At 33.2% G+C, this 23,872-nt stretch overlaps 1 protein-coding gene across 3 annotated transcripts in view; it reads right to left on the bottom strand.

Annotated features, from left to right (window-relative positions):
- Positions 1-23,872, bottom strand: part of LOC106615438 (guanylate kinase-like) — a 120,677-nt gene that overhangs the window by 71,067 nt on the left and 25,738 nt on the right. For all 3 annotated transcript variants that reach the window (XM_036371122.2, XM_070110068.1, XM_036371127.2), the window contains exon 3: positions 5,465-5,508. The gene's annotated coding sequence lies outside the window, so the exon portion shown is untranslated. The remainder of the gene's footprint in view (positions 1-5,464; positions 5,509-23,872) is intronic.

The raw sequence follows: 23,872 nt of genomic DNA, 5'->3' as shown, positions 1-23,872 counted from the left end.
GACACTCGAGAATGCATTTATTCACTTCCAGCTTTCGCCGTACCACTATCATCTAGTTTTATTTAAAATGTTAACTTTTTATTTAGTTAATTGTGTGTTCAATTAGTAATGTATCCGCTGGTTGGTAAGACTTAGACAGAAGAAAATATGAATAAAACAAGGCAACTATAATTTCAAGTACAAGAAACAAGTAGGATACTAGTTACAATGGGTCTATAGGAACCACATAATATGTGCCGATTTTTAAATTTAAAGTTCTGCTGCAACAACTTAGAATCTTTTATATCAAAGGGTAGTAAACTATTTCGTGAGAAGTAGCCGAACTAGTAAGAAACTAGTTTAGAAGATAATGTTAAAGTGTAGTTTGATACTTTCATCAATACTCAATATATATAGAATTATCCTAAAAAAAAGCAATAATTAAAAAAAAATATTTATATTTTTTAAGAAAGTAAATAATTAAAATATCAAAGAAAAATGATTAAAAAATTTAATTATTTAATTCTTTATAAGAAAAAAATATATAAAATGAATAACAGTTTATAAAAACAAGATTGTTGAAATTTAAAAGAAAAATTATTTAAAAAAAAATTAATTAATTAATACTTTATAAGAAAAAAATAGTTAAAATTTAAAGAAACAAATGATAAAAAGAAATAAATATATAAAATTAAAATGAAAATTAAAAATTGAATTATTATTAAATATTAATCAATTACCATTTTATAAGAAAATCTATCTAAAATTAAAGAAAAAAGTTATAAAATAAAATTAATACTTAAAATTAAATTTAAAAAAATTAATAAATTTATGTTTTATAAGAAAACAAATATTAAAAAAAAAAACATTTTAATAAAAAAAATTAAATATCGAAAAGTATTCCAAAAGTTCTTCCAAACTCTAGATGTTTTCATTAATTATTTTAAATAATTCAAATTTTATAAGGTATTTTTTTTAATTTTAGATGGTTTAAGAAATATTTGAGTAAACAAAATTTAAAGAAAATATTAAATTTCATTAAAACAACAATTTTCAGTTATTTAAACTGATAGAAAAAATAATTGAAAAAAGTATTTTGCTAAATTAAAAATTTTTTAAAATTAAATTTTAACAAAAACAATAACATATTTTATTACATATATTAGTTTTCGTTCTAAAAAGATGGAAATATTGTTGAATTAAATTTTATATTTTCTTTCAAATCTTTTAATAAAATATATTATACATCTGATTTTCATTAATTTTTTCACATAATTAAAACTTTTTTTTAAACAGCAAAAAATTATATACTTTAGTACGAACTTTTCACAAAATTATTATTAATTTTTTATATAAAGCATAGTTTTTTTTCAAATAGTAATTTAAAATTATTTTTGAACTTTTTTTCAATAAAAAGAAAAAATATTTTAATACACGAAAGGTTGTATCAAAATATTTTTACTAAATGAAAGTAATATACAAAATATTTTTAGTAAACAGAAGTAAAATAATAATGAATAAATATTAAAATACTCATTGAAATCAATATTAACTGAATAAAGAAAAAAATTTTAAATGTAGTGTCACTTAAAAAATAGTCTATTACTACCTAAATAAATTCAAAATTTAAATATTTTATTAAAAGCAATATATATACATTGGCTTGTTTCTATGTACTAAAGTTCGTTACCGCTAGTGTCAGATAACTAGATGCTAGCAACATTACAAATATGTTGCATACTTTAAGGCTACCAGATATACTGCTATGTTGACGGTAATACGTGAAAGACGTTGCATGAACTTAGGCGTTGGTAAATGATGAACAAATATATTTATTTCATTTGTAGTAATTTTAGTTCGTTTATTGTATGAACAACACAGTGGTTTGCGCAGCCACAAAACACATTGAATCACATACGAAGATACATACATATACTAACTATATAGTATTTTATATAAAACGTTTATGTATTTTTTACACAAGCATCTATTTCTCCTTCTCTTTTTCTGTGTCAAGCAAGACGCCCCAATTCTGCTGCAGTCATCTTGTCTGCCGGATAGCCCACACACCCAGACTTAAAGACGCCGCTTTTCATTCTATTTTGCCGCCAATTCGTATTCCTATTGTATTTTTTGTGATCTGGGGTAAAAAATCATCAAGTGGACCAGCAAGCAATAAAAAAACAAGCCGCCCCAATGATGCAAGATAAAGCAGAACAATCGAATGACAGCTTTTACACAGACAACTTCACTTCATTTGAAGTTAATTTCTTTGCGCAAAGGATCGAAAGGATTGCATTTTTAAAGGCGAAAAGAAGCTATAACTGTTTGCGTCATAGAATATATACATATGTATATACATCCAGCTTAGTAGAAAGGATGGGGGCAAAGTTAACCCATTAGCCCCATAACCACTCGAAACTGATAAAGAAAAGAGGCCCGAAGTAAGGATCTCAAAGGCCCCAGATATAAGAGGCAGCTTCAGTTCAAACTTGATACGCTATCTTCTATACTGGTACTACAATAAAACCCCTTATAGGATTACTGCGCTGAATGTACTAAGTTTGGACTATATTACATTCAAAAAATTGGGAGAGAGTATACGGATATTTTACTCTTCCAGCACGAATATATTTAGTTAAGAAAGCTCAATGTAGTCGACGGTTGTTCCAACAATAGAGACGGCTTATGTTATGGTTAGTTTGACTATGAATTACAGCAAAACCGAACCGATTTTACTTTCTTATACTTCATAGTATTAGACGCACTCAAGCTGGTGGAGCGCTACTTCAATGGAAAACCTTTGATATCTTGGGGTTACCTTGAATAACAAAATACCACAGATAAAGGTCCAACGATGAAGGAATTGATAACTGCAACATGCTTTCTATTGAGTCCTTTCCGATTTGGTAGTAAACTCGACTATCGCAAAACGCTGTTCGGTTTCGTTTTTGCGATTCTTTTGTATCGGAGACAAGTGAGTCAAAGCACAACCATCTGCACAGAACTTGAAGCCGTATATTCCTGACTTACAATAATTTGGCTCAGCTAAAATAAATGCTGTCCGAAGCATTCCTAAATACTCTGAATGTGCCCTGATATTACCCTAACCTGAGTATATCAGATGTTTCATTGGAGCTATTCAATCGGTATGAAAATTTGAAGAGCCACAATCATTTTTTACTTAAAATATTCGCAAGAAGCGTAAAAACAGCCCTTCTAGTATTTTTTTAAAGCATGTATAAAAACTCGCAAGTAATTTGCTCCACAAAAATTGGAGTAAGAGAAAAATCAATAGCGACCCAGACGGCGAAGGGCTTCAATGACATGTAAGGTAAATAGTAATATAAATACACGAAACACGCAAGCTCATAAATCCAAGCATAAAATGGCGCTAAAAACAACCCATTCAAAGTTGCCGTCGTCCTCGTATTACAATTACAAATTGGTACAGGAGGTAAATAGCATAACCAAGGGTTAATATTTCATTACATTACATGCCGCTCATGTTTCCAAAAACTTTGTTTTGAGGAATTCAAAATTCTTCGAAAAGAAACTGTTTTTGTGGGTGCCAACACGAGCAATTTCACTTCGTTACTTGCATAGAAGCGTGGAGGAGCTGGAGAAGGCTGAAGACGCACACAAATATGGTTAACTGGTCTCATATGACCGTTTGGGGTGCACACGGAAATATTTTTACTGAGGCTAAGCCAAAAATTAAATATGTTGTCTGTTGTAAATATATTTCACTTTACTTTGGGGGTGGTTTCACATTTCATCCGCAGCTCCAATATGCTCCAAACTTGTGGGTGGAGCGATTTGATGGAAAGCAAATAACTTTCGGTGGTTATTTCATACCTCTTACAAATAAATGTTATTCCATATTTACCTTCAAACAAATGGAAATTAACCTGTCTACGTGGCAGTCGTGGTTATTAAATTGGGGGAGCTTTTAGCTATAAGCCGCATTGTAATAAAACTCTGTATATACCGAATGAAATATCAAGTGAAAGCTACGCCATGTTCTAAAAGACTTTCGTTTGAAGAGAGACATTACAAGGCAGTGCTAAAAGTTACGGAATTTATTACGAAAACTAGAAAAAAAATAGTACAGATATTAGAAACATAACTCCTCTACTTGGTCCAACGCTCACTCCTTAACACTGACTCTGCTTCAGAAGCAAAAGTGGGTAAATAAAAATTCTTGCAATATACGTTAGGTTCGCCGTACAAATCTTGACATAAGGACACGGTAGCGTAGAGAGTTTAGTCCACCAAACGGGGTTTCCAATCACTGGTAGACATTCTAACTTGACAAGGAACTTTGAAAATCTGCAGCTGAAAATATTTTTGAATTTTTCTACTCTCATTTGGCTTAAGCGAATTGTTACGTTATTTTGTAGTCACAGAGCTTGTGGAATTCATTTGATTTAACTAAAAATTAGTTTGACCTTCTCTTTCGATGAAATTTTCAAGTTAGATGTCTAAAGGTATTAGCTGATTTCGTTCTATTAACTCGAAAGAAAAATTAGCATCCTTTTCTTCATGTGTGGGATTATGTATTAAGAACTGATTCAAAAACTGTTATGTTTCCACCTCCGGATAAAAAGCCCCTAGCGATTTTTAAAATTGAAGCTAAGGTTATAGACAATAATTTGGTATTTGGTGCTAACTCCGCATTGTGATGCTCTGAGAAAGGCTGGAGATCGATCAAATCCTTAAATAATATATATTCTAGCCGGACCTCGAGATAAGTTAATCTCTAGTCTGACGACGATATATTCTTATGATTGAACATATTTTTCAATTCGTGATTTACAGATCTTATATATTATATTAGAACGGGCATTTCTTATAACTTATTATGTTCTGGTTCGCTAAATAGTATATCAGAGGTAAAGAAAATTTACTAATACTAAAATTTCAACTTTTACAAAATTTTCACTTTTACCATGATAATCAGTTTGAAACATATGGAGTGTAAAAAGTATAAAGGTTAGGTTAAGTTAGTCTGCTGAGCCACGCATAGACCAGTTTTGGTCCTTAGCGATGCCAGATATAGTGTCGTTACGTAATTCATGAGAAGTAGTCATACTTCAGGATACCAGCGCTTGACGTGAATTTCAATAGGTGTTGCGGCCCACTATCCATACCTCTGCCACTGTTTCATACCGTGGAGCCACCCAAGTGTTTGAAGCGTTGCCTTGCTCGTATAAAATAAGACTTTCTTTTCTTCCATGCTATGTTCTATTACCGATCACAGAACGTTCCATAATTATGGAAGATTCTGGTAATGTTAATCAAAACTAATCATCAATCAATTTATTCAGAGATAGTTAACCTTGGACTTTTTGAATCAAAACAGTTAATGAGAAAGCTTCTCTGCATTTTCTGAGTCGTTGAGGCGCGGGATTATAATTGAGAAAAAGAAATACTTACACCACTTATTTACACTTTTAATTATTAGACATGTCAGAGGACTTACCTTAATATTTATAATTATGTGCAGCGCAGTTAGACTTTGGTGAGCTGGAAAGAAACAGAAGAAGATATGGTTAATTATTTTATAATACATCTGACAAAATTATGCTAGGATCATTAATTTTAACCAACAACTGACTACAAACAAAAAATATATGTAAGCTGTCTCTTATATGCCACCTTTCAGAATGGCGAATCGAAGACACAACTGTCATAAATTAATGTGTCTGGCATAGTCAAATGAAGATAGTAGAGCCAGCTGTCAAACCACTTTAAAGTTGCTTATATTGAATTCTTCAGGAAAACTTTGTTGTTACTTTCACATGTTAGTTTTTGTAGAAGAGAGCAGAGCTCATACATAGCGAGCACAGAGCTAACGAATAGGAGACAAATATCTGCAATTTTTCTACTACAACAAATTTTGTACTAGTTTCATATGCTCGTTGGCGCCATTTTTGAAGCAAATTAGGAATTTTTGCCAATAAAGTGAATATTATCCTAGACAATACTGCAATTTGTTACATCATAACTTTGTCGTCTGATTACACTGACCCAATTCGATAGGATACATTTGTGTTTGATGAGTTTTTACAGGGAGAGAAGATAGATGGACGGATAGATGGCTGAAATAAAAATGGCTACAATAACTGTACATACCATATGTACATATGAGCAATTCTAATTTTACATAAGGAAAAACTAATTCTAGTAAATATTCTACCAACCAAGTATTTTTTCCTCCATATATGCTTTTTGTTTAAACAGTTTTTATTGCTTTTGCTGTAAAACTTTGGGAATTTGGCGCCATGGAATGTGTTAGCAGACAGACCAAAAGTTTGAGTCAAGCGTAGGCAATCAAAAAAACAATTTCGTTTATATGAGTACATATGCACAGACACTTGCCCTGCAAGAAAGCTCAGACCAATTTCGAACTAAATGAAAATGCCATTTAGAAACTTTCTTAATCTTCTCAAAAAAAGATTTTTATTTTGCGAAGTTTTGAAATTTGCCAGTACCTCTTAATGTTCACTACATGAACTCTTCTTTAATAGTGTCTGGGCCCACTGTAAATATTGAGTATGGTAACTGAATTAATTTTATGGCATTACATTTCTTTGCCTAGAAGCCATAATACTCTACACTCATTTAAGAACTGTCAAGAGTCATGGATTCGAAAGCTTGAGAATAAATAAAGATATTCTTTACAATAATTTTGGAAAAGCTTTTACTTAGTTCGAACTTGAGCGAAAATAAGCGCGCTACTCTTAAAACGAGCTCTTCACCCTGCAAGCTTATATACAATATAAACTCAAAGGCCAGGCAGTAGGAATCATTCCAACGGGTGCACTAGAAAGGTTACTCAACTTACCATTGCACTCGACAAGCGGCAATCGGCAGCGAAATCAGTTGCAAGATTGGCGGCGTTAGGTGAAATACTGTGTTCCGAGCTACAAGGGCATTCCGGGAAACGAAATAGCCGAGGAGATTGCCAAAAGTGTCTTCCACTTGGCTATCGAACCAGTGCAGGAAATACGCAAGTCGCTAAAACGATACACAAGGAAATTTCCGAAAGGGCGGACAGACGGATCAGGGAGAGTTGGAATGCCCTAGAGACATGCAAGATCGTTAAGATCATGTGCAAGGGAACAAAAGCAAAACACGCATGCTTCTTACTCACATCGTCTCGAAAAGACTTCAGGATGGTTGATGGCATAAAGACACGTCACAACTTACTGGTGTCACATACAATACGTAAGGGCATTATTAACGATGACACATGTAGAAAGTGCAGGGATTAGGCATGAGAGAGACGCTGGAATACCTCTCTGCTTCTGTCCTGCCTGCGGCTTAAATATCTTAGAGCTTCGCAGTTCAACGGTCTAAATGAAGTATTAGAATTAGATATCAGGTCGCTATTAAACTTCGCGAAAAACGTTGACGTCTTGTACGTCGTATTAAACTGAACCTTTATTTGGCATTGCAAAGGACCTGTAGTTCTATGTATGGCGTGACAGCCAGCCAGTATAAACTAACCTGGCGAGGAATCCGAATATTTTTACATATAATATAATATATAGTATATATGTGCAAGTGGATAACTTTTTGTTGCTTGAATGCAAATTTTCCAATTAGAGACTAGAGGTTTAATATTGCGAGCAAAGAAGTGCTTATATGCAATCTTTAATACTTCGCTATTTGTAATTAGTTACTTTATGAGCATAGGCTTCATAATTCTGTGCAGCAAAAGCTTTTTGAGGTCACGTGCTGGTATGGATATTTAACTAATACTTACACACAAGCTTATTCAATGGAGCTTAAAATATAATTAACTAATGAGCAGGAAACTCCACAGTAAGTCATAAAAGTTTACATATGACTTCATGCCCAGGTGGGTGTGTCCGAGCACCAGCAAATATGCTTCATTAATTTTCGGGGGCACAAAAGAGTTTGTGCTTGATCAATGAATAGCGTTATAAAGTCGTAAACAAAGGATGGGTATAACAAAGTATTAAAAGTAATAAAAATAAATATAAATAGTTATATAAATAACTTAATATGCACATAACCTCATTGTGCGCTCAGGGTTGCAGTAATGCCTTTACGCTTAGAACATTTAATGCTTTTTAGTTTTGGAGGAAATTTTTTGTACCGAAACTATTGCATATGTGTACGTATTATTGTCATATTATGCCTTCAAGTGCTCTTTTCATCATATTTGTTTACCTAAGTGTTTGGTGCTTACAAGCTGAGTGCCGGCAATTAAATCACTCATTTAGCTGCACTTCAAAATCTCAAGTAGTTAGTTGGCTTATAGCTTCTATATACTTATACATAAATACTCTTATATACAACTATATTCTATGTACTTATACAAAACTCTTCCGTCAGTGCACATGCTACCCTCACAACCCTTTCCGGTGCGTGATATTTCCTACTGCTATTATTCAGTAAATTTTCCCTCTGCTATAATTCTTTCTCTCCTGCCATATTCCACTTAACCATTCATTGATTTCTTATGCCATTCATTCAACATTTAAGCGTTTCTTATTGTTTAGGTTTCATTAGTTTTAAAGCTTGCTCGTAAAATCATAGATAATCTGTCTCGATAAATTGTTAATTGAGTGGGTAATTGAGTTGCGCAGGAAATTGGTCTGCTATGAAATTTCTTAGCAATTAGGGTTGATTAGTTAGAAGTGGTGCATGTAATAGAGAATGCATTGAAAATACGAGTGGAATGCTGATTTTAGGTCAACGAGTATATCAAAGCAAGAATTAATGAAATGAAAGTGAGGAGATGTTGTGTAGAGCAGACTGAGATTGTCGTTAGTTGTTGGAAAAAAATTCTTAAGTAAAAGTTAGGAAGTAATATTTAAGATTCTCTAAAAAAAATTTGGATTTCGAATTTTAAAAAATATATATCTATATCTAATCTATATATTTCAAGTGTTTTTTACTTACAAAGACCGTATTCTTAACAGAAAAAACATGCCGCGCGCTGGCGCTACCAACGAATTTGAGTGAATTTCACAAAGTCAGCTGTTTCGCTGACGTCAGTTTAGCGGAAAACAGATGGATATTTGACGATTGATTGCCTATAAAATATTATTATTTTACCGCCATAAGTTATTGTTATTCAACGCCATAAGAGTTCTCCTAAAAGCTTTAGGTCGTCTTTGAATAGCTAATAGTCTGATGGATTTTGTTGGCACATTTTCATATACGAATTACATTCGGAGTTTTGCCACTTTTCGCTAGAAGTTTATGAAATACTAAATTTAAATTCAATATTAAAAAAAAAACCGTCTCAGTATTCAATGCTGCTTTAATAAAACTTTTAGCGAATTTATGTGTGTCTTTCACTCGAAATCCACTAAAAATCATATGATCGTGTAGCTCCTTATGATAGATCGCTATAACAACTTCGGTGTTATAATAATATTTTTAATAAAAGTATTGAGAATTACAGATACATGAACTAGGCGAAAAAAATATAGCAACATTCGAAAAAATAGGGTCGTCATTTGAAGAGATTACTAATAATCGACAGGTGGTAAAAGTTCCGAAAGTCGATATTCTTTTCGCAACTTCGTTGAAAGAAAATATTGTTCGTTGTTGTTCACTTCGTGAAGTCTAGAGTTTTTTCCACTTTTCAGAAAGTATTCTGGCTGTTTGCTTTTAGCAGATACTTATAGTATTGCCTCCACAAATTAAGTACATATACTCTAAACATGAACCTCCATGCATTCTCTTTATTCTAATAGGCGCTCGCTTCGGTCTTAACCTTTTAAATATGTCAAAAAGATTTTACTAAAGTTTTATATCATATGTGCTGATATTCTATTTTGAATTTTTCTTTTTATTTAAACATTTGTCGGATCATAAGCAGAAAGTGTATACACCCTTTTATTAACTCAATTCCGTTGTTTTAAGAATTATCGCTGCAGACCTAGATAGGGAACTCTGACTGACTTAAAGTCATCTGATCATAATGGAGTTCGGCGGCTTTCGCTTCACCTGAACTGAAACCTGTAACTTTTTTGAAATCATCTGTATATTCTATCGGATCGTCAAGAAAATTGTTGTTGGTCTCGAAAGGGAAGTCTAATCTACATAGAACTAATTGGTCACCAAACGTATTTTCCGTTGTTAGGTCCGTCTGTGACTCGCCTAAAACTTTGTCTAAATTGAAATTTGCCAGACTTCCGAAACCGTCTGAAAATTTTATCGACTCGTCAGCAAAATACGAGTAAAAGATTCATTTCAGCTTTCCGAATTTCCATCGTGTCACCTAAACTAAAACAGAGCGTCAGACTCAACCTAGCTTGCCTATATTCTATTTTGACGTCTGTGTCATTGCAGCTGCTGAGCTCCACTTTGAAATGAGTTAAGTGAATCACTAGAACCAAGTAAGAAGACATCTTCTTCTACCAAATCATTCATTAAACACTTAACTGTCAATATAAATGAACGCTGTGTAGGCTTTCAATTAAATCAAAGTGTATCGGCCAACTATATCTATATGAAGACGACTGCCTCCAAACCACTTCCGCATCGCGCGTTGTAAGCCAAACTGCGGTGTTTGTAAACAAATACTAAGTGATTAAGTAAATTATTGTTGCTGCCACAAAAAGTGTTACATATTCATGTCAACTACAGACGATGCCGTCACAAGTTGTCACAGCTAAAGTGCGACTACATCAATGCTGGAATCGCTTTCAAATTTTGTCACAGAGTAAGTCTTATGCCGCAATGCTTAGACACATAACCCCCAGTTCTTGCTGCTTTCGGCTTGATGGAACTTTTTTGTTTTGTTGTTGTCGCGTGAATTCCATGCCTTGACTGCGTCTTCCGGCAGATCGGAAATGGTATTGAAATAAATGCACTTTCATCTGAAAGCTTCGGCTGGCGGGGAAGTGGCGTCGGCGGCATTAAAGTGATTACCGATATGTAAAGGAAATACTGAAATGAGCACGAAGCGTGGGCACATGGCACTTGAGTATGGCAATCTGGGTTTCTGATTTGCGTACATACATTTTTAGTGGAATTCTTGAGACATGTAAATATGAATGAGGAGGTCAAAATAGTTTATAAAGACTTTGCAAAGGCTGTTATTCGGAATACTGCGTTGCTTTTATTCGGACTAAAAAGCTCTGAGAAACCGAGTTTCTATACAAAATATAAATCAGAGTCGATGAGTTTGTGCGAAAGGAGGATCCACGCAATCTCTCTTGTAAAAAAGTAATACAATGGAGATTCTTGGACAGTATTAGAACTATAATTAAGCACTTTGAGTTAGTTCAAAAAACGTAATTTAGTCCAAAGGTTCCAAAATACCTCTCTTCTGGATTTCTGAGACTTCTGTACTATTAGATAACCTTAAATAACTATGATAACTGTTTCTAAGATATATAACCTAAAATAATTATGATGAATGTTTTTAGAATATGAGGTTTTCGTTTAACAAATAACATAACCAAACATAACCTAAATGAGTTTGGTAACTGTTTCTAGCATATTATAGGATTACTTAAAGGAACAGCCAAACAAAATCTCTATCATACCTAGGATAATTATAGTAATCGTTTCTAAAAGATCTTGAGTTTATCTAAGTGTACTTTGATTTCTCGTTGTATTAGATGTTGCATTCAAAAACATATAAGAAAGCAGCCGAACATAACCCCTTCACAACCTTAAGCTCTTACTACTAGGAAACCAAGAATAACTATGGTAACTATTCCAAGAGGTATATGTTAACACATAACTGTTTAACTCCAAATAAATATTGTAACTACTTCTAAAACATTATATGATAATTTAAAAGCGCATCCGAACATAGTATTCTTTCTACGAAGAAATGAGATCAATTCAGAAAACTATGGAGCTATTTATGGGAGGTTATAAGCACATATATACAAGTACTTATATGTATATAAATGGTTAATCAAATGTTTTCTACTTAACTTAAAATAACTGAAAGACAACATCTCTTAGGAGAGTCGTCAAGCTTAAGCTCTATATAACTTAAAGGGCCTATTAATTTTTAATTTTAGAAATGCGTTTTTGTTGCTAGTAGTGTTCTCAAAGAGCAAGCATAGAATAGTCGACATAATTCGGGAATTAGATCAGCGAAATTAGAACTGAATGGCTATAGATGATCTTGAAACGATCCTTTACTGGCAGACTTTATAAATAGAAATGTATTCAGGCAAGTTAATATTTTAGAAGAAAAGAACCGGGCTTTCCAACATATAATTCACAAGAATAGAGTGCAAATGCGCAGGGAATGCCTTGTATTCCAAGTAAATTTTTCTATATTTTTAAAAATAGTCGAAGTCTCTAATTCATTATGGAGCATTACCTTTCGACTTCCCCTCTTTTGAAGGCTGAATATTTAAACTCAAAAGCCATTACGGACACTTTCTTTCTACGAAAGCCTTATTCGTGTATATTTTTATTGCTTTTCAACGCAGTCACGGTCATTAAATTATTGCAGCTATATTACAAATCTACATACGGATCGAAAACGCGATCTGGTTGAGTGGAGCAGGGCGGCTAAATATAGTAACAGGAAAACAGATGCCATGAAAGCGGGAATTTAGTGAGTGTGTTGTAGAGGATATTGCGTTGTATGTGTGTATGGATGTATGGATGTGTAAAGATAATTTTGTGGAAATGCAGTCGTATATATGTAAATATATTTCCAATAGGTGTTTGACTGAGTGCAGTTACAAATTACAGGGTGCTGCATGAGGTTATATCTTAAGTGCTTAATTTCTTTTAAGATTTAAGACTGTTCAGATGTTGGGTATTTCTGAAAATATTTTTATATCAGAAATGTAGAGCACGTGAGGAATACAGAAAGTATATTTATTGATAATGCATAAAATCTAAACTCGGTCGGTCTCAAAATCACATATACAAAGCCGTTTTGAACGACCATTTTTTCCGTTGGCTTCCGCAGTCAATATCAACATCGACTCTTTTCGGCCGGAACCGCTGAGAATGACTAATCGGAAAGAGCTGGAATATAATACGAAGAATGTTAACACTTTTGGTTTGGAATATATACAAAAAACTATTATTAACATTTATTATTTGCTATATTATTGATTTATTTAGAATTTTCCAATTTAACTTATGAGTGCTCTCTTGAAAAGGTATCCAGTAAAAGTTGCGGCCATAAAAAAGTTCAATGCATAACCTATATTGTCCGCTTGGTCTCTGAACATGAACAGGCTGGCAAGCAGTAACATGGAGCAAATAAGCCAGGTTAGTGAGGTTTTTTTACGCGTTACTACAAAGAAATCTCATGGCCTGTATAACCATCTGCGAACCACTACGAAATCGCAACAAAAACGATCCATTCCAGAAGCAGATGGTTACTGGTGATGGAAAATGGATCACTTACGACAATTTTAAATGAAAACGATAGTGGTCAAATCGTGGAGAGCCGGCGAAAACGGTGACCAAGCCTCACGGTCGGGTAGGTAATCAATATTTTTTACATCATCAAAAACTAACATAGAGATTTCAACGAAGAAAAAGCCTACCGACTTTAAAAACGCTGATATTTAGAAGTGAGAATTTTAGATTGAAAATTAGGTTCCTTTCCCGATATTAACTCAAAATAAGGTGAAAAAATAATTATTATACATCAAAAAAATTACAGTGAGTTTGAAACATAGTAAAAGGTAAATTCACACCAAATTTCTAAAATAAAAAATATCTGTAAAAAAATAAAAAAAAACCCAAAACCAGGTTATTTGAATTTTTCACATCATTTTTGAGATTATGAGTTGTTAACACCAAAGTTGTAGATATCTTGAATACCAACAACTTGGCGATAATCTGCTTGTCAGGAAAACCAGCAGTTTTGTTGGAAATCGAGATAAACCGTTTTAACACTTAAAAATTCAAAAACCCGACCCGATCCCAGATCGCGCGTATATTATTTTCCTTTCCTTTCATTTTTGTTATTTGATATTCCTTTTGCAATTAGTGTCAACCTACTATGTTTTTTTTTTAATTATTTACCTACTATGTTTTTTTTTTAATTATTTACCATTTTTACAGGCTTCTGCACTGAATTATATCTTTTGCCGAGGAAAAATTTTTTTTAATGAATGCATTGAATGAATAAATTTAATAGTATCATTTTACTTAAATAACTTTCGTTGGATCAGCATGACGGGCTGAGTCGATTTAGGCATGTCCGTCTATCTGTCTGTATATACGCGAACTAATCACTCAGTTTTTGAAATATCGATGTGAAATCCTCCACACGTCTTTTTTTCTCCAAGAAGCTGCTCATTTTTCGGAACCGGCGATATCGGACCACTATAGCATATAGCTGTCATATGAGCTAACTTATCAAAATTAAGTTCTTGTATGAAAAACTTTTTTATTTAATGATATACTTATATATATGAAGAAAATTTCCAAATCGGACCACAATAGCATATAGCTGCAATACAAACTGAACGATCAAAATTAAGTTCTTGTATGGAAACTTCTTTATTTGTGTAGGGTATTCTATCTTCAGTGCAGCCGCAGTTAGCGTTTTTTCTTGTTTCTTGTTTTATGAACATTAAAATTATAAATTAGTTTATAAAATAATAAAAAAAATAAAGAAATAATCAAAAATTCTGCAAAAAAAGTCTTAAAAATTTTCCTACATGTATATATTCAAAAAAATATATTTTAAACTTTTTGTAAATTTTTAAATTTTATATCGATTTTTTTCGCCAATTTACGCCAATATATGCCAGCGTAATGCAACTAAAAAATATCAGCATCAATAATATAATTTTAAAATACATTATGCATTTGATTAAGTTACAATATCTTAATTGAGTTTCAATTTTCCCAAATGCATATATACTTTTGTATGTACATACATATATATACATGTCAAATTACCACAAACGCGCAGCTGTTAAAATGAAGCGCAGCGGCGAACCACAAAATTTATTTTTCCGCAAATTACCAGAACAACTCAATTTTGTAGGCATTCGACGTAAGCGGTAATTATTATTAGCGGCAAATGATTTTGTATTCATTCCAACCACCCCCGCTAGTTAATAGTATGCTTATGTGGTTTTTACATATACACTTATAAATGTACATATGTGGTTATGTATATGCATACGAAGTAATGTATGTTTGTACATAGCAACCCACTTGGTTGGCAGCATGGTCTTTTTGCTTCTGTAATCAACAGAAAAAACACCCACTCGTTGCCAACATCCTTTACAAATACACATGTATAAACATATCTACATGCATTTATAGATACATACACACATTTATGCGTTTTATATATACAGTAGTGTAAGCACCCCTTTATCCATTAATCATCATCACCATCACAGAAACGTCCTTAGCAACATAGCGAGGGAGCTAAATATGCCCAGGCAACCCTGCCTTACTATATGTAGCATAAGAATTTATATATATATATGTGTGTGTGAAAAAGCAATGACCTTTCTCTATAAAATGCATATTTATGCAGTTCTCATATACATATACACAAATGGTACATATATTCCAAAGAAAAGCTATTATATTCCATATTTATATATGTAGACCCATGAGCAGGATGCCAGATGTTTGTAAAAATATGAAATTGTACTGATATGTATATCTTGTAAAAATTGTTTCTATGTTTATAACTCTTCAGGATACTTTTCCACGCTCAAGTGCTGCTATACAGGCTAATGGCACATATGTACATATATGTATACTCCTATTAATACTTATATATATACATAGCATGTATTGATAATACATATATATTAGGCAATTCTTTAGAAGACCTTTTTAAAAATGTTCAACTATGTAGTTATAAAATGTCTCTTTATCGCGTTTTATACCCTGAACAGGGTATATTTAGTTTGCCAGGATGTATGTAATACCCCAAAGAAAGCGACGGAGACCCTTGAAAATATACACATAAGTATATAAATGATCAAATTTATGAACTAAGTCGATTTAGCGATATCCGACAATCTGTCCGTCTATCCGTTCGTCTGTCTGTCTGCACATACTCGAACTATTTAGTTCTCAGTTTTTGAGATAGCGATCTGAATTTCTGCACACATCCATTTTCCCTAAGAAGCCGCTCATTTGTCGGACCTGCCGATATCGAACCACTATAACATATAGCTGCCATTTGAACTGACCGATCTAAAAATGTACCTGTCAGAATATTGTAACTTCGATGCAGTCGAAGTTAACGTTCTTTCCTGTTTTTCCCCATTATTACTCTTCTTCTTTTTATTATTAATTTTTTCATTATTTCTGAACTCCAGCAGCCTGCTCGTTGTGCATACATTTCTTTCGGTGTCACGCAATTAATTTTAAAAAATTCCAACTTCACACCAAACATTTTTCAAATACACACATACTTATTTATAGAATGCCCCATACAACCCCTTCTCTAACTCTTCCGTAGTCACATGCTCACCTACGAGTATTCTCGTACTACATATAGTCATCTTTCACACCCCGAAAAAATTTCGTTTTCCCTAACGATTTACGGTTCTCTAACGCAATTAAAATAACAAAACATTTCTAATCAAGCCAAATATTGTGAACCGCTTGGTAGGGGATTATTACGGAATACAAAAGTTTGTGCTTCCTTGAAAATTATTACACATATTTACATCAATTTTTGTACTACAAGATTAGGGTGAACAAATTTATAAGCGGTAAGGCATGTGTCTTCTGGGAGATGAGTGAAATATATAGAGCTTTAAGAATGCGGAGAGCGAGAATTTGGTTTGAAGCTCCAGCATTAAAGCGAGCGAAAAGTTATGATATCTACCAAAAAAATTATACAGATACTCACTAAATTTATACGATAGGAGTTAGACCCTAGAGATTGAGACAAAGTGATATGTGTTGTCTGGCGTGCACCTCTCCTGATTTGTACGAAAAAATGTGAAACCCCAGAAAAAGAGAACAGCGAAACTCGTTGTCTCATTTTCGCTTAATGTAGACATTTTAATCGGTGCAACTGTAGCTCGAGAACTATAACGTTTGGTTTTGTTCAGCGATGAAGCTCACTTTTGGTGGATTGGGTAGGTTAATAAACAAAATTGTAGCATTTGGTGATGATCATCCACAAACCAATGCTGAGACGCCGCTACATCCTTCAAAGGTCACTGTTTGTTGTACTCTATGGGCAGAGGAAATCATTGATCTATATTTCTTCAAAAAAGCCGGCTATATTGTTATAGTCAATCAGGAACGCTATAGAGCCATAATTAATGACCTTTTGCCTGTGCCGGAATTGGAGGATGTTGATGCGGACCACCTTTGGTTCCAACAAGACGGCACTACATGCCATACATCCAACGAAACAATCAATTTATTGAAGGAAAATTTTGGTGAGCGCATTATCTCGCGACGTGGACCTGTGAAGTGGTCTACAAGATCGTGCGATTTAACACCGCTGGACTTTTTTTCGTGAGGTATTATGACATCGTTTGTCTACGCGGGTAAGCCTGAGACAATTGATGCCCTGGAAGAGAGTATTCGGCGCCTTATTGCTGACATATGGCTCCAATTGCTGCAAAAAGTGATCGAAAAATGGACGTCTTGGCTGGAATCAGCAGCGGCGGTCACTTGCTCGAAATTATTTCTAAAACATTTAAACAATAACATTTTAAAAATTGAGCACTTGCTCTGCTATGTTCAGAAAAAAACTCCTGCAATGAGACAGTCAAGAAGAATGTATTGAGATTTTTCTTCCTCATTGTTTCCCAAGCTGCTTCCACAACTGGCATCCGGTAAGGTTTTTGACCTAACCACATAGACCGTAATAGACTCTAGACTTTGATGTATTATAATGTAAGTAACTGAAATCGGGTACTCTTAACAATATTTGTTTACTCTACAGTGAATAATATGCATTTCAGGAGCGTCAAGCCCTTTCTACGATCTGACGTGCATAAGAAATATTCAAACACTGCAATGTTATCTCAACTTAAAGCATAGAGATGTGTCTGCTGCTCCACATGGGCAATGTCAATGAGAGCTACAACAACAACGAAGGTAAACGGTTGCAAAAAAAATTACAACAATAACTGTCAGAAACAATGCCAAGCATCCAGTCAGTACTCAACGATAGAATGACAGTAGTTGACAAGCAAACAAATATACACAATACAAGTACAAGCGTGTGCGTGTGTGTATGGAATGCATAATCCCGCCAAGCAAGTTTACTGCATTGTTAGAGCAAACGAAAAGTCAGCAAAGATATGCAGACAACTTGGCAACAGCGCTATCAGCCGAGCCAACACAAGGTCTGTATTTCTATCGAGGAACAACGGTGCATTATGAGAATATGAATGAATTGTTGTTGCATCATTAGCAACAAGGATTTGAACACACTTCATAAAACAGCTGGTGAGGGCTGCACATTGTAATCAAAAATCAACGAAGCCGAAGTTGGAGCGATGGGAGTGCGCAGGTGAGATTGCAAGTATATATATAAGCGTATATGAGTTTGCGGGTGTTACCAGGCGGTGATATACTTCAAATTGCTGGGTGTTGAAGTGGAAATGCCGCCATTGTCTCATTGCCCCTCAGCTTTAAACCAACTTTTTTCTACCCTGAGCTCATTGATTATATTTTGCACCCTCTTTTATTGTACTTGGCCTGCAGAAAATTTTGGCATAGAGAGAGTAGTGTTTAGTTGAGGTTGTATGGAACGTTGGCAATAAAATAAATTAGCATATGAGTTAAGGTTTCTTTCTAAGAAAAGTGGAGGGGATTTGGTCCACATACGAGATATGTAAATCGGAAACATTTATTCGCGATCAATATTCAGTATCGCGCTCTCTGATCAATATTCAGTCTACTTTCTGATATCTGATCAGGACCTCAAAGCACTTTTTTAATGAAACCTTTCTATATCTATATTTGATAGAATTTTGTTGAAGAATATGGAATAGTTAAAATTATGACCAGGGTATGATCGATTTTATAGAATTCTATACTTTTAATAGGTCTAAATATGGAATCCTAAATATGTGACTACTCTTTAAATATATCTAAATCTAGTTTCTATTACAATTTTTTGGCGGCTTAAACCGTTTCCGCTGAAAAACATCGTTGTCTTATAAAATTAGTGAAACAATTGATCTCTATTAATTTAACTCTTATATAGTGAAACAATTGATTTCTTATCCAACTTCTATTAATTTAACTCCGACATGATTTTTTCTTACTGTAACATAGCCTACAAATGTTGTTCTAACTATAATCAAAAGATCTTTAACATCGCTTATGGTATTTCAGGAAGAAGCATTGCAGGGACTGGGTTAAGAAACTGAATTGTTAACAAATAACGGTAGCTTTCATGCCTGATGAGAATCGTCCATTCAACTCTGTTAGTGACGATAACATCGAAAAAGTTATAAAAACAGTGCTTGAAAATCGTCTTGTTGACATCAGTGAGTTAGCAGAGAATCTCAGCATCTCTAATGGATCCACTTTATTAGTTTGGTTAATGTTTTGAGTATGAATCGTGGCAATGCAAACCTCGTATCAAAAGACCTGAATTCACCAACACAATTTAGCATGATTGTGAGTGACTAGTTGACCAAACACAAAACGGGCGTCATCTCTTTTTTCGGTTTTCGAAACTGAAAATCCGCTTCGGGATACACGCCGTGAGACAAGTATATAGTTAAAAACCGCCAGACAAACTTTTGTCATCGTAAACAACACAATACACACTAATGAACATAAAAAAACTTGAACCAATCCAACCCAAAATTATTTATCGATTCGGTTTCTAACAGATATACTTACAAAAACGTATAAGAAGGCTTGTCACCTACTTCAAAATATTAAAAAAAGCGTTTAAGTGAATGACAGATTTCGTGTCGTCATTAAATTAAAGGAACTTAAAAGGTTAGAAATTTAAAATACGTTTGAAAAAGGTTGCAAGCTATATAATTTTATATTAAATGAATTTTTAAATTAAATGCAATATTATAGACTAGTTTTTAAAATAAACGCAATTTTAAAAGGTTTATAACGGATATATGTATGCATATGTAATTAGATACAAGTATAAATAAGAAAAGCTGTCAGTTAGTTAAAAATTATTTAATTAAATATATAAAGTCAATGAAAAGGTACAATTTAAATATAAAACGAAAGAGAATGAGGGAGCAAAAAATTTAAAATATTTTTTAAAAAGGTAGCCAATTGTTTAAAACTTTTATTTTTTCAAATCAATAATTCAATAAAAAAAATCAAATATTGCAGCTTGGGCATAAAACTAAACATATTTAGCAAATATTACGGTTTGAAGTATTTTTGTGTAGGATTGCCACCTGTTTGTATAGAATGTAATTTTAACATATAATATTGATAAAATTAATTTCATATTAGAACATTGATATAAAATGAAAGTTTTCTGAGCAAATATTTGCTTTGTAATACTTTTGAAAAATGGTTGCCACCTGTTTGATAAATGTAATTTAATTATATTCATGTATTTAACTATTTTTTCATATGGGTAGAAATTTTAGTACAATATATAATTATAGAAATAATTAATAAAAGAATTTTTCGAAATTACAAAAAAAAAATTATTTTATCTCTTGCTATTTTGTGCTGCAATTTACGCAGTTTATATCTAGCATAAAAGTAAAATCGGATTATTTATCTAATATAACATCAAACAGTTTCATATCTCCCCGAATGACACCAAGCTTCATAGAAACCATTAAGTAAGGTATCAAGAATTAAGTTATTTTAAAAATAGAAACATTATAAAAAGCTAATAAAACTAAGAGGGGCACAGAAATAAATATCTGTGCTATTGTATTTATAAGGAGTAGGAATATTTGCCTGTCTCCATTTATAAACAATTAGCTTTGAAAAGCCTATAGAACCAACGGTGAATCATCAATAAATTAAAATACACAAAGCGCCGGATAAATACATATGTGCCCAGCAAACGCATAAATCGGGGACCACCGCCAATGAACTATAAAACAAATTAAAGTACACAATAAAGCAGGTAAGCACACATATGGGATTAGTGAGCAAAATCAACAGAACCAGCTGTGAAGTGGGGCGTTAAGAACCATAAAATATGGCAAGGAAACAAAAATAAAACTAAAACGTGAAATAACAAAGCAATAAGAGGAGGGGGGAGCACAAAAGACCAATGAAGTGATGAACAAAATATAAAAAATTATAAAACACTAAAATTAATACAAAAGAGCTGACTAATATTGATGTCAATAATCTAGCAACAAAGCTGAGACTTGTCATTTGTCACATGTGATACTTAAACTTACCTTTGCTCTTGGAAAAAAATGTTTCTAAATATCTGCGTTGACACTAAAAAAATTAACTTGAATTGATCATTGAAGGCAATAATTTATAGCGCTAAACGTTGTAAATATGGCAAAAAGCGTAGAAGATGAGTGGGCAATAGCTGGCGCCAGAGTTTTTAAATGTGTTTTCTGCTAAGCGCGGCTCAATACCAGCTGAAAGAACAGAAAACTTTTTGAAAATAAGACAAAGCAAACACTGACAGCAAAACGCCAAGGTCCATTACATACATGGAACGAAAAGACAGCATAACGATGTCTATGAAAACACAGATTTCAACTGCAACAACCATATAAATGTCAACACGTCAGTAAAATTTGTGCTGCTGAAGCTGCAGAACACCAACTTTGGCGTAGAATGCAAATAATTATAGTTTTATTTATAAATATTAGGGTGGTAATTAAATTCATGTTAAGAATTTTTATGGAAAAAAAGAATTATATAAACAATATATAAATGGCGATTCTTAAGTGTAACGGGCAAATTTGGCAGTCTAAATAAACTTGGTTAAGGATACACAAATTAGGGTGGTCCTTAATTGTAAATGCACATTTCGCACAAAATGCTAATAAATATGGTCTAAATAATAGATTTTTGTTTACATTTAGGTAAAATTTTTTACCAAATAAAATAAATCAGTATAATTTTACCAATAAACATTAGCGTAGTATAGTAAAGTTTTAGATGTAAATTAAGGTATTCAATATACTGTGCAGTAGATATCACACATATGGTAGAGATGATTTTGAGCATAGTTTTAAATTGGTTTTAATTAATTTAATTATAAATTGCAATTTTTTTAATTAATTCAAACAAATATAATAATTCGAAATCTTCATAATGTTCTGCGACACTTTTAAATCTCTAAAAATGACTAAAACTATATAACACCTTCTATTTGGCACTTCTCTGCTCGCTGAGTTTCAAGTTCTCCACTGGAAAACTCGGCTACACCGAGCTAGAATACCCTTCACAAATAAAAAAGTTGCCCATACAAGGGCTTGATTTTGAACGTTTACGACAGCTTTATGCTATAATCGTCCGATATCGGCGGTACCGGGCAGCTTTCTGGAAAGAGAAGGAAGTGTGCAAAAACTTCGTATGAGAGACTAGACAGTTCAAAAATATCATTCGTATCTAATCAGATCCCGATAGCTATCCCATCCCTATGCCATTATGCCAGTCTATTTCATTTATAGCAGTTTTTTGTGAGTTTCGCTACTCTCGAAGGCTTGTGGAATTCAATACAGCTCCAGTTTAGTTAAAAGCAATGAAGTATATAGCACATTATCTTATCTGTTTTAACTGTGTTTTTATGCCAGTCTATTCTAATCAAACCAATTCTTTGTTCGATTTTTTACTATCCAAGTTTAGACCAATAGAAAAAAGCTTATTAGTGACTGTAACATTACAAACCGAGGTTGTGAGCATAAAAAATTTGTTATGTTCATTTTTTATGAGCCACCTTAATATGTATTTTTGCACATATGCATACAAATCGCAGTTCCGACACATCAAGTCAACTTATTGACGCATCTGCTGCAGTTTGCTGCACCTCTTTAGCTAGTAGTTTTTTCTTTTAGCTTCTCTTATATATTTTTTTCATTTTTCGCTGCATATTTCACCCCGTAATGTGTTAACGACATCTGCAATTTGACACACATGTGAATATATGGAAGACGAGCCCTACCGTCGCACATATGCTTGCAATGCGCGGCTCCCAGAAATAGATTTGTATGTAACAAACAAACGTCAACACGCTCAGCTTGTCAAATTTCCAAGCTATGCAGTTGTCAAAATAAACACATGCGCAGCAAATGTTGCATCAATTTGTTGTTTTGCCACATTAAACACGCCCCGCTGTGTGCTCTTCTATCTTAACTTCCTTTAATGTGCTGTTAACAGCCTGTACTGTCACTGGCGTGCTCTCTGGCTCTTGCTAACCTGCAAATATAACTTCTTATTGTGCATATATTGCAGTTGTGTGGACAAAGCGGAGTGCTCTCAGTGCAGCGCTCCCTATATCTACTATTTATTTTCGGTTCAGTTGTCACTCTCACAACCGGCAAATTCATTACAGCTGGCACGTGTCAAATTGACGTTATGAGAATTGTTGACATATCTTAATTGAGTTTTTCTATTTAGTTTTGACATTTTCTTTTCCATCTTTGTTTTAACTGTCACTATTTATCTCTCAATACACATTTCATCATCTTGTCAAATATTAAGGGTGTGTTTACCACATCAGCTGGATACAACTTTGACATATTTTCATTAACAGTGTTTACTTAAGGTATTTTCTAGCGCTTTATAGAATCTTTAATATATGTATCATACGCATACATTAGTTTCTATGGTAAAATATTACTTGTCTGTAGATATAGATACGGATATAGATATAGATATAGATATAGATATAGATATAGATATAGATATAGATATAGATATAGATATAGATATAGATATAGATATAGATATAGATATAGATATAGATATAGATATAGATATAGATATAGATATAGATATAGATATAGATATAGATATAGAT

Source organism: Bactrocera oleae, chromosome 5 (assembly GCF_042242935.1).
Source record: "Bactrocera oleae isolate idBacOlea1 chromosome 5, idBacOlea1, whole genome shotgun sequence".
Classification (NCBI taxonomy): domain Eukaryota; kingdom Metazoa; phylum Arthropoda; class Insecta; order Diptera; family Tephritidae; genus Bactrocera; species Bactrocera oleae.
Note: the sequence above shows the minus strand (reverse complement) of the source record. Positions and strands in the feature narration are given on the sequence as shown.